Below are 13,589 nucleotides of genomic sequence, written 5' to 3' on the forward strand. Positions count from 1 at the left end.
CTCGAAGGGCGGTATTCAAACGAATTACCGCCGGAGATGTACCACAATAATATTTCTGTATTACTTAAGGCATACAGCGCTTTCATTTTAACTGAAGACATTGAAATATCTGGAAAACTACACATCGGATCGAGAAAAGTTATTATTTCCATTTATTTTCCTCGGACGGGGACGTTCAATGACATCGCACTCGACCCCTTACCCCACCCCCTGCGTTTGTGGGGTGGGCAACTTTGAAAACTTCGATGGGAACCCCGTGTTTTGTTGCAGACGCATACGTTTTGTCTGAAGCACTTTCTTCGTTTTGCCACAGATGGCGCTGTAGTCGGAGCAATATAAATGGGTACACAATCGTAATTTACGACGTACTACTCAATGACCCTTGAATACCCAGTAGCATGTGCGACCCCACCTTCATGGTGCACGAGTAGGGCAGACCAGTATTTCACGATTTCTAATGGGAAATCCCATTCGTAACGTTTTATTTCTCTGACACATCAAACAGGGGACAACTGGACGCACCACTGAGGCCGTTGCTCGAGACGAACGCTACTCTACTTTTCCAATTACAGTAAGTGTTCAAAAGTAGTACTGCCAACTTCAATACACTTAGTGATCCGCTTTTCCAATGATCGCACGCAGAACAGAAGCGTATCTGTGGGAACGTCACACGCAGGCGTTTCTAAAGCGGTGGACCTTGTCTTCCCATCCTGTTGGCACGTGCTGGTACATCTTATCTTTTAAATATCCGCGCAGATGTAGCGACGTCAAATCCGGCGACCTCGCGGGCCAGTTAATAGAGCCACCTCTGCCGATCCACCGACCAGCGTAAACACAGTCTAATACCTCCTGTGCTTCACTTTCGTAATGCGCTGGACAACTGTCATGCTGAAACCCCATACTTTGTCGAACGTCCAGGGCAACATCCTGCATTAGTACAGGTAGTTCCCATTCCAGAAAGATTCGATATCTGCGTCCATTGTACGTGCCGTCAATAAACTACGGACCAGTGTCTTTGTTCACCATGATGCCACACCAAACGTTAACCACGGATGTTGATGGTCAGCTTCCTGTAACCAGTGGGGATTGTATACATTCCAGCAATGTATGTCATGCCGTTTAACGCCACCGAGGTTGTTAACGTAGAATCATTGGAAAATAGTACCTCGGCAAGGAACGTGGGAGTCGTTTTACATTTGTTGGCGCGCTCATTCCCAAAATACTATCCGGTTATGGAAACTGATGCCATGAAGTTTTCGATGCAGTGACACGTGGTATGGGTGATACTTGCGACAACGCCGGCCGAAGTGGCCGTGCGGTTAAAGGCGCTGCAGTCTGGAACCGCAAGACCGCTACGGTCGCAGGTTCGAATCCTGCCTCGGGCATGGATGTTTGTGATGTCCTTAGGTTAGTTAGGTTTAAATAGTTCTAAGTTCTAGGGGACTAATGACCTCAGCAGTTGAGTCCCATAGTGCTCAGAGCCATTTGAACCTTACGACAACGCAGTGTTATGACAATAATACCTAGGGACATACCGGGAGAGCGGTGTAATTGCCGAGCTCTTATCCGTAGGATGTGGTGTAATTCCGCTAGTACACCTTTCATTACCTTCTCCTGTAACACATTTGCGTTGTTTCCTTTTACTGGTCTATACCTTGACATCAAACATAAAGGCGTTCACAACCTTGTAAAGAACGAATGAGAGCGAGCTTTTTCTGAAAATCGTTCGGCATACACGGCCAGAGCAGCCTCAATATTTCTCTTACATTCTCCGTCAATCAGGATTTTTTCAATGTTTTTCTTCTGTGGTTGCAACATTGGTCGTCTACTTGCACGTCTATTATCCAAATGATAGGTAGGTGTAAATGCCATAAACACTGCCCAAGTATTGTAATGTTTAGAGCCACTGTTTGTTCTACGTCTGCGTTATACTTGAGGTCCAGTACTGCCTGTTACGATGCGTCGTAATTCGCTATACGGCAACGTTATCGCCTTGAATAGTCCCTTGTCCCATATGTCGGAGGAATACGACGTCGCGAATGATGTTTCCAACTGGAAGTTGTGAAATACTGGGCTGTTCTACTCTCGCAGCATGGAGGTGGGGACGCACGTGCCATTGGGTATTCAAAACCATCGAGTAACATGTAAATTGTGACTGTGTACCCATCTTGAGTCCACCGATTGCAGCGTCATCTGTGCCGAAGCGAAGAAAATGCTCCAGACAAAACGTATGTAGATTCTGCAGTAGAAAACGGAGGTCTTCAATCAAAATGAACACCTAGTCTAAAGTTAAGACTATTCTCGCATAACATAAAGAAACAAACGCGTAGCATAGTGAAGAATTTTATTTCCAATCCCTCCACTGCTCTTTATTCGGGAATGTCTTCCCTTCATTTTTTCATCGCAGTGATTGTTTAACTTCACCTATGCGGGGGTCCTGAAATGCATTCCGTGAGTGGGTAGCTTAGTCGGTAGAGCATTTCAGCGCGAAAAGCAAAGCCCCCGATTTCGAGTCCCCATCCGACTCGCAATTTTAATCTCCCAGGGAGTTTCAAATAAAACAATTTTCAAATATTTTCACCACTTGGAAATCTTATCAACATCTGAGATAATATTTCTGCAGCGGTTTCCAGTCACTACTTCATTACAGATAACTACATCACTTGTAAAATTATGAGGTTAAATTATGAGGTTACTATTAATATTGTGTGGCAGATCATTAATATACAATATGAATAATAAGAATCACCACACAATCTCTGGAGCATATCTGAAGCTGATTCTACATTCTGTTGACAACTCTCCGAGATACCACTCTTTTCGGAAGTCAACAACTTCTGCAATTTTCTGGTTTCCTTGATTCATGACTTTCAGGACCTCACGTGTGGAAAGCGCTTGCTGGGTTTCGCGTGACTTCTGTTTGCGAAATTCATGCTGGTTGATAGGGAGGAGGTCGTTCTCTACGAGATACCTGATTACGTCTGAAGCAGGTGGATCTCAAAGATACTACACGATAATTTGGTAGGTCACTTCTTCCACCATATTTGTAGAGCGACGTGACATGTGCTTTGTTCCATCTACTAGGAAAAGTTTTTTTGTTCGAGAAATTTACGTGAATTATGATTAAAGCACGGTTAGCTGAGACACACGTCCGCTATAGAATTTGCTAGAATGTCGTACAGCCTTAGTGATTGCACTCTTTCTCAGCGCCACTGACACCAACCTCTATATAAATTACTTTGGAGTTTGTGTGAGGATTAAACTGGGAAGTTTTCCCGCATGTTCCATTGTTGAAAAAAATTCGATTTGAACTGAATTACAGTACTATGTAGGGGCAACTACTCGCCAAAATAATACTTCTTGGTGCGGACGTGCCTCTGTTTCTACTACACATTCCAACAATTTTTCTTACCCTGTCACTGAACATATTGACAGTAACAAACAGGCCTTTGATAAGAAGTGGCAGAATATCGCACCTAACAAGCTGTCAGTCACTACCAACGCTTTGTTTGTCTGATTAAAGCAAACCAGTGTAACCATTCGGGCGCCAAATTACACGTGTAAGCAGTATAACAAAGTCGGTGAAACATTGGTAAATGCAGGGGCCGAACAGAATGATGACCTCCACGCCAACCAGCATGGATTCGGAAGACACTGAGCATGTGAAGCTCAGCTCACACTTTCCTCACATGACGTACTGAAAGCTTTGAATCAAGTCACTCAAGTAGGTGAAGTATTTCTTGATTTCCGAAAAGCATTTTACTCAGTATCACACCTAGAATTACTGCAGAAGTACGATTATACGAGATATCAAAAGAAATTTGTGACTCGATTGAGGACTTTTTGGTAGGGCAGACGTATCGTGTTATCTCGGATGGAGAGTCATCATCAGATGTGGGAGTAACTTCTGGTGTACCTCAGGGAAAGTACGTTGCGACCCTTGCTGTTCGTGTTGCATATTAATGGCCTTGCGGACAATGTTAGCAGCAACCTCAAACTTTTTGCAGATGATCCAGTCATTTATAATGGAGTACTGTCTAAAGGAAGTTGGATAAATATTCATTCAGGTTTTGATAAGATTTCAAAGAGGTGCAAAAAAAATCAATTTGGTTTAAATGTTCAGAATAGTAAAATTGTGCACAGAATGAAAAAGCTTAGTATCTTATGATGATAATATCAATGAGACGCTAGTGAAATCTGCCAACTGATAAAAATAAAGCTATTAGAAAAGTTTTAATAACTTGCTTTACATGATGACTGCAGGAATATACTACAGTCCTCTACGTATCGAGCACATAGGGATCGTGAGTATAAGGTTAGAATAATCACAGCACCACACAGGCATTCAAACAATCGTTTGATCCGTCCTCAGTACGTGAATAAAAGGGAAAGTAACCCTAATAACTGGTACAATGGAACGCACTCTCTGCCTAGTAATTGAGAGTGGTTTGCAGCTTATAGATGTAGATATAGATGTAGAAGTGAACATACGATTTATCTGTTACAATAACTGTTATAAAAACTGACGTAAGTCGCACAGAAAGAATATTTACGTATTGTTGTGTGATTTCTGACTGCTTGTCCAATATCAAATCAGCCGTAAATATAAGTCTTGCGTTTCACCACCTATGTGTGATGGTAGATAATGTGGTATCTGCATGTCCTCGTCGCTAAGCGATGTGGAGGTCATGTTATCATCTATCACACTTATTAATTACATGGTCAATTTTCCACCTGTATGAATAATGTAAAGTATAACTTACATTACGACTGATTTGATAATGGACAAGCAGACCGAAACAGGGCATCAATAAAGAAATGTTCTTCCTGTGCATCTTAAGGCGATTTTCATAACTTGTACTGTAATCACAAAAAGTTGCGAATGCATTCCATCCCAAGCATGCTGGAGTTACAAACGACTTATCTGTCTTTACTCAGATGAAGCTGGCGGTTACTGTACGATTTAATGCACTTAACTCTCTTTTGGCGATTTCAAGACATGTACCTATGTTTCCCGGCCACCACAGGTATGGATAGTTCGGGTTCGCAGTTATATTGAGATTGGACACAAACGTAAGGGAAATGATTCATCATAAACCGAAATCTTTCGAGGCACCCTTTGGATAATATCCACCAGAGGCACATAAAGCATAATTCGTTAGAAAAGGGATCTTTTATAAACCCAGTAACACGCATGCCCAGTGCAGACGGTGAAACGTCACAGACACGTCAGTGGGAGAAACGTAGGTGAATACAGTTGGGGTGGAAAATACTGTTATAGCCACACAGTAAAATTTTAATGTTTGGTTACTGCCTTTACGCTTTCATTAACTTCATCTGTGCTATGCCAGTTATCTCATTGTGAAAATGCGCTACATCACCGGACATAAAATTAGAGCTACGCAACGGAACATAACAAATGCGAAGATTAACTGCGTCTGATGCACGCGATCGTATAATTGTCCCACGAATACCTTCGTCACCAACAAGGGTCCGTTATGTTTTAAGGCACACAGTCCTCGTAGAGCGCTTAACAGAGCACAGGTACAACGCTGTGTCCAGGGCACTGACCTCAGAACTTGCCCCTGGTTCTGTCTGCTCACATCTCCAGTGTGAACAGTGCCATCTCTCGGCTAGTCAACATGCTGCACACTACTTCGCAGTTTATTAAATTCGTCATTGCTTGATTGAGTTTCCTTTTGAATCCCAACTTCAACAAAGTGTGTACATGACAGTAGTGTGGATACTGAAATTCATGTAAACGTAGCCATGGCAAAAGCAAGTACAAGAAAAAATTCCACCTTTATTGTATCCATTGTAAACATGATTTGAAAGGCTATAAACATTTTGCTTAAATTAATTCAAATATTGTTATTCATCTTCATTTACGATTATTTTCATATAACAAGACCCGTTTACCAGTACTACCAGCAAACCCTGCACCCCTCAATCTCTTAAGAATCGAACCTGCATGTATAAAACAAATGCAAACGTCTGATTACTTCACAAATGAGTCAATGTGTTAAATATTTGACATTAGGCATGTAAAAACTTTGAAGCAAGAAAAGGAGTAGAAAATATTTTAAATTATGTTTAAATTTTGTTGGAAGTCACTAAGTGCTCTCAGTATCAAACACTGGAAGTGTATATTCTGAATACTTTGCACTCTGTTTCAAGAAAACGCTTTTTTCATTTCTCTCCATCGACATGACACCGTATCTCCGTAACTACGTGTCATACAACGATATAATTTTGCAGGTGGATTCAGTGGTGTATATGAATACTGTCTGCAAAACGACTTGTGTTTGGAGTTAGTAGTAAAGAAGTAATAAACTAAAAGAGCGTCATGCCTGATGCAGATTGCTGCACTGTAATGAATAAGTGACTAGAGCCACCAGCAGATGGCTGCGTTGTAAATCAAGGAAGTTCGTTCTTTGTGCCTCGATTTCATACTGCCACTAATAGACTTCTGCGCGGTTAGAAAACGCAACAGAGACGTAAATTCAATATTTTACGCATCCAAGATGTCGAAAAAATCCAAAATATCTACAAAATACGTCAGAAACGAAAAATTTCATGTTTACACAGCCGGTTTAAGGAAGTATGATCTTTAGACCACGATTTCGTACTACCACCAATAGATTGTTGGACGGTTAAAACAAGCAACACACTCGTAAATTAATTATTTACCTCATTTAAAATGTTGAAAAAATTAAAAAGTCTGTAAAATACGTCAACAACGTGAAAAAGTTAGGTGTTTACATTACTGTTGAGATTAATACATGAAAAATGCTGTAGGAGCCAAGTCACTTAATGTGCTGCCAAAAATATTGGAACAAAAGTCCGCAACGTAAAAGAAAGCGTGAGTTAATTTTCGCATATACACATACATATTGGCTAAATAGGTGCCCCAAAATTCTCAAGTATGTCCGCAATGGTAGATTTTAACGCCTAATAACAGCAGTCGTAAAACTTCCTCAATGGCACATTGCTGCAGAAAAATAAGTGTTAGCTAAGCAGGCAAACAGACAAACTGAATGCAACTAATTAGGCCAATACACAACACAGCAGCAAATAAAATTGAAAAAATGTAAAAAATACATAGTCAGCGAAAAAAGTTCGATGTTTACATTGCTAGACGAGGGTAATACGTAGATGAAAAAACACTGTAAGAGCAAAATCAATTAAAATGGGTCACAAACAAGGTGACAATTATTGAACTATACGAAAAAACGTAAATTAGTTACAAACTACGGAGTGCACATACGTTATTCAACATATAAACCTCAAACTACAGGTATTCGGATTTAGGTTATGACATATCCGATATGCCTGCCGTCATTGGCGATCATGTGGCCCAGACGAATAGTGAAATTCTGCATGACCCGCTGAAATGTCGGAACATCGACGCTATCGACGACCTCCTGAATGGCTCTTTTCAGCTCAGCAATAGTTTTGGGGTTATTCCTGTACATCTTGTCTTTAATATAGCCTCACAAAAAGGAGTCACATGTCATCGGATCCGGGAAGTATGGCGGCCAATCGTGATACATGGCAGCGGTCTCTGGATATCCCAGAGTGAGAATGCTGCCCCCAAAGTGCTCCTCCAGGACATCAAACAATCTCCTCCTTCGATGGAGTCGAGCTCCGTCTTGCATTAACCACATATTGTCGAAATCAGGGTCATTTTGGATAATGGGGATGAAATCATCTTCCAAAACCTTCAGGTACCGTTCGATTGTCACCGTGTCATCAAGGAATATCGCACCGATTATTCTGTGACTGCACATTGCACACCATATGGGCACTCGTTAATAGTGAAGAGTCACGAAATGCGGTTTCCCGGTCCCCCAAATGCACCAATTTTTCTTACTGACAAACCCATTCAAATCGAAGTGGGCTTCGTCGAATGCGTGCGCATTCCCTTCATGCCCTGCGGCCAACCCTGCAGTTTGAACGTCCTAACGCAAACCGTTCAGAAGTTATGATGATTTTATTTCATATCGTTCAGTAATTGTCACCCTATATGCATGCAATTTAAAACAAAGTGCGAGTTAATTTCTACATATAAATATATTCATTAAATTAACATCACATAACTTTAAAGTACACGCCACCATGGTACAGTTGAGTGCCTAATAACAGCTGACATTTTAGAAGTTAAGCCTAATAAATTCATGTCGTAAAACTATCCTGACCAGGCTTATAACTGCAGTGAAATACGCGTTAGCTAAGCAGGCAAATAGACAGACTGAATTTAACTAAATAGGCGTATTCACAACACACCCTAAAATAAAATATTTCCATATTTTTTAAATAGTTCTCAAGCATTATTTTTACTGGGTATGGAGATAGATCATATGCCATTCACAAGAAGCAATATAAACGATGTTACTGATTCCCAATTATTGCTGTTATTACAAATGACACAGGCCTACTGAAGGCTAAGTACAATAACAGAAGTTTGAAGTCAGAAGGCTCCTTAAAAGCTTTATAGGCCGCATTTGTCCGATATCATTGCTCACAGTATTTTAAAAAATATGTCACAGCGCAAAAAGAGTGATATTCATGTGACAGCAGTATTTGAAATATGTAAAGCGCGTAAACAACCTGTGCAGCTGCATTTCCGGAAACTATGGCTCATGGCAATAAAAATCTGTAATTAACTACTCCACCAAAAACGCACACACACAACACAATTGTATTATTAGGAAAGAAAGAAAGGAATGTTGTTGTTGTGGTCTTCAGTCCTGAGACTGGTTTGATGCAGCTGTCCATGCTACCATATCCTGTGCAAGCTTCTTCATCTCCCAGTACTTACTGCGACCCACATCCTACTGAATCTGCCTATTGTATTCATCTCTTGGTCTCCCTCTACGATTTTTACCCTCCACGCTGCCCTCCAGTGCTAAATTTGTGATCCCATGATGCCTCCGAACATGTCCTACTAACTGGTCCCTTCTTTTTGTCAAGTTGTCCACATCCTCCTCTTCATCCCAATTCTATTCAATACTTCATCATTAGTTATGTGATCTACCCATCTAATCTTCAGCATTCTTCTGTAGCACCACATTTCGAAAGTTTCTATTCTCTTCTTATCTAAACTATTTATCGTCCATGTTTCACTTCCACACATGGCTACACTCCATTCAAATACTTTCAGAAACGACTTCCTGACACTTAAATCTATACTCGATGTTAACAAATTTCTCTTCTTCAGAAACGCTTTCCTTGCCATTGCCAGTCTACATTTTATATCTTCTCTACTTCGACCATCATCAGTTATTTTGCTCCCCAAATAGCAAAACTCCTTTACTATTTTAGGTGGCTCATTTCCTAATCTAATTCCCTCAGCATCACCCGACTTAAGTCGACTACATTCCATTATCCTCGTTTTGCTTTTGTTGATGTTCATCTTATACCCTCCTTTCAAGACACTGTCCAATCCGTTCAACTGCTCTTCCAAGTCCTTTGCTGTCTCTGATACAATTACAATGTCATCGGCGAACCTCAAAGTTTTTATTCTTTCTCCCTGGATTTTAATACATACTCCGAATTTTTCTTTTGTTTCCTTTACTGCTTGCTCAATATACAGATTGAATAACATCGGGGAGAGGCTACAACCCTGTCTCACTCCCTTCCCAACCACTGCTTCCCTTTCGTGCTCCTCGACTCTTATAACTGCCATCTGGTTTCTGTACAAATTGTAAATAGCCTTTCGCTCCCTGTATTTTACCCCTGCCACCTCTAGAATTCGAAAGAGAGTATTCCAGTCAACATTGTCAAAAGCTTTCTCTAAGTCTACAAATGCTAGAAACGTAGGTTTGCCTTTCCTTAATCTTTCTTCTAAGATAAGTCGTAAGGTCAGTATTGCCTCACGTGTTCCAATATGTCCACGGAATCCAAACTGATCTTCCCCGAGACCGGCTTCTACTAGTTTTTCCATTCGTCTGTAAAGAATTCGCGTTAGTATTTTGCAGCTGTGACTTATTAAACTGATAGTTCGGTAATTTTCACATCTGTCAACACCTGCTTTCTTTGGGATTGGAATTATTATATTCTTCTTGAAGTCTGAGGGTATTTCGCCAGTCTCATACATCTTGCTCACCAGATGGTAGAGTTTTGTCAGGACTGGCTCACCCAAGGACGTCAGTAGTTCTAATGGAATGTTGTCTGCTCCCGGGGCCTTGTTTCAGTGCTCTGTCAAACTCTTCACGCAGTATCGTATCTCCCGTTTCATCTTCATCTACATCCTCTTCCATTTCCATACTATTGTCCTCAAGTACATCGCCCATGTATGGACCCTCTATATACTCCTTCCACCTTTCTGCTTTCCCTTCTTTGCTTAGCACTGGGTTTCCATCTGAGCTCTTGATATTCATACAAGTGGCTCTCTTTTCTCCAAAGGTCTCTTTAATTTTCCTGTAGGCAGTATCTATCTTACCCCTAGTGAGATAAGCCTCCACATCTTTACTTTGTCCTCTAGCCATGCCTGCTTAGCCTTTTTGCACTTCCTGTCGATCTCATTTTTGAGACGTTTGTATTCCTTTTCGCGTGCTTCATTTACTGCATTTTTATATTTTCTCCTTTCATCAATTAAAATTCAATATTTCTTCTGTTACCCAAGGATTTCTACTATCCCTCGTCTTTTTACCTACTTGATCCTCTGCTGCCTTCACTACTTCATCCCTCAGAGCTACCCATTCTTCTTCTACTGTACTTATTTCCCCCATTCCTGTCAATTGTTCCCTTATGCTCTCCCTGAAGCTCTGTACAGCCTCTGGTTCTTTTAGTTTATCCAGGTCCCATCTTCTTAAATTCCCACCTTTTTGCAGTTTCTTTAGTTTTAATCTACAGTTCATAACCAATAGATTGTGGTCAGAGTCCACATCTGCCCCTGGAAATGTCTTACAATTTAAAACCTGGTTCCTAAATCTCTGTCTTACCATTATGTAATCTATCTGATACCTTCTAATATCTCCATGATTCTTCCATGTATACCACCTTCTTTCATGATTCTTGAACCAAGTGTTAGTCATGATTAAGTTATGCTCCTTGCAAAATTCTACCAGGTGGCTTCCTCTTTCATTTCTTAGCCCCAATCCATATTCACCTACTATGTTTCCTTCTCTCCCTTCTCCTACTCTCGAATTCCAGTCACCCATGACTATTAAATTTTCGTCTCCCTTCACTACCTGAATAATTTCTTTTGTCTCATCATACATTTCTTCAATTTCTTCATCATCTGTAGAGCTAGTTGGCAAATAAACTTGTACTACTGTAGTATGTGTGGGCTTCGTGTCTATCTTGGCCACAATAATGCGTTCACTATGCTGTTTGTAGTAGCTTACCTGCACTCCTATTTTTTTTATTCATTATTAAACCTACCCCTGCATTACCCCATTTGATTTTGTGTTTATAACCCTGTATTCACCTGACCAAATGTCTTGTTCGTCCTGCCACCGAACTTGACTAATTCCAACTATATCTAGCTTTAACCTATCCATTTCCCATTTTAAATTTTCTAATCTACTTGCCTGGTTAAGGGATTTGACATTCCACGCTCCGATCCGTAGAACGCCAGTTTCCATTTTCCTGATAACGACGTCCTCTTGAGTAGTCCCCGCCCGGAGATCGGAATGGGGGACTATTTTACCTCCGGAATATTTTACTCACAAGGGAACCTCCCCATCGCACCCCCCTCAGATTTAGTTACAAGTTGCCACAGTGGATAGGCCTTGAGAAACTGAACACAGATCAATTGAGAAAACAGGAAGAAGTTATGTGGAACTGTGAAAAAATAAGCAAAATATACAAACTGAGTAGTCCATGGGGCACATACACAACATCATGGACTATGTGACCTCAGGAGCCCCGTGGTCCCGTGGTGGGGTGAGCAGCTGCGGACCGTGAGTTCCTTGGTTCAAGTATTTCTTCGAGTGAAAATTTTACTTTCTTTATTTTTGCATAGTTATTATCTGTCTGTTCGTTCATTGACGTCTCTGTTCACTGTAATAAGTTTAGTGTCTGTGTTCTGCGAGCGCACCGCAAAATCGTGCGATTAGTAGACGAAAGGACGTGCCTCTTCAATGGGAACCGAAAACATTTGATCGCAAGGTCATAGGTCAACCGATTCCTCCAAGGAAAACACATCTGATATATTCTATACGAAACTGGTGACGGCATGTGCGTCACATGACAGGAATATGTTGTCGACTCACCTAGCTTGTACACTTGGCGAATGGGTGAAAAGATTCTTCTACCATGCCCGATTTAGATTTTCTTGTGGATGTGATAATCACTCCAACAAAAGTGATGAAAACATAAGAGTTTGACACATACATTGAAAATAAAAAATTAAAATTTTCTCTCGATGGGAGATTTGAACCCAGGACCTATCGTTCCACACCTGCTCACGTTACCACGAGAGCACAGCGCTCTTGCGCTTCCAGTCTCCTTGATGTTGCACATCTTCCCACGAACTACTCAGTTTGTATATTTTGCTTATTTTTTCACAGTTCCACACAACTTCTTCCTGTTTTCTCAATTGATCTGTGTTCAGTTTTACAAGGCCTATCCACTGTGCCAACTTATAACTAAATCTGACGGGGGTGCGATGGGGAGGTTCCCTTGTCAGGAGGACGCCATCATCATTTATCCATACAGTAAAGCTGCATGCCCTCGGGAAAAATTACGGCCGTAGTTTCCCCTTGCTGTCAGCCGTTCGCAGTACCAGCACAGCAAGGCCGTTTTGGTTAATGTTGCAAGGCCAGGTCAGTCAATTATCCCAGACTGTTGCCCCTGCAACTACTGAAAAGGCTGCTGCCCCTCTTCAGGAACCACACGTTTGTCTGGCCTCTCAACAGATACCCCTCCGTTGTGGTTGCACCTACGGTACGGCCATCTGTATCACTGAGGCACGCAAGCCTCCCCACCAACGGCAAGGTCCATGGTTCATGGGGAAGGAATAAGGTGCGTTTAATAAAAAAATATAAAAACATGTACTGCCAGTAAACAGACGAACAAAGATGATAGCAATGAGACATGTGACATTTCCAAAGACAATGTCAGAGTCGATATGTCGGAAAAACTACTTATCATGTAAATCTAGACATTTCACAGTTTGCAAGCACAAATTCAATATTGCTATCTGTGAGGGTAATTTTGGAGAGAAAGCACGTGATTCCAGCTAAGCTTATAGCTCCTGTAATTGAAAGATGAATGCTGAATTAATCAGAAGAAGTACAGATTGTTAGTAGCAAGTGACGGTAATAATGCACTGGAATGTTGTGAAGATACTAGTAAAAGCCAGTTACACGAGAACGATGTTGAGTCAGTTAGAATTCTTTCACTCTTTATATTATTAATATTCTTGCACTACACCAGGATGGGTGGTGAGGAACTTGCACGCCATGGTCGAACCTGCAGAACATACCAATCCAAGATTCTAAGCCTCTGCAATGAATTGCAAGTTCCTATACCTGTCCCACATTGCGCTGAGCGGGGCTTGCCAACTGATTTACTAGCATTCTATTTTCAGACAAATGTGGATGAATTTATTAGAGACTGTGCCAATACATTGTTGTAGG

The sequence above is a fragment of the Schistocerca piceifrons genome, chromosome 6, assembly GCF_021461385.2.
Source record: "Schistocerca piceifrons isolate TAMUIC-IGC-003096 chromosome 6, iqSchPice1.1, whole genome shotgun sequence".
Lineage (NCBI taxonomy): Eukaryota > Metazoa > Arthropoda > Insecta > Orthoptera > Acrididae > Schistocerca > Schistocerca piceifrons.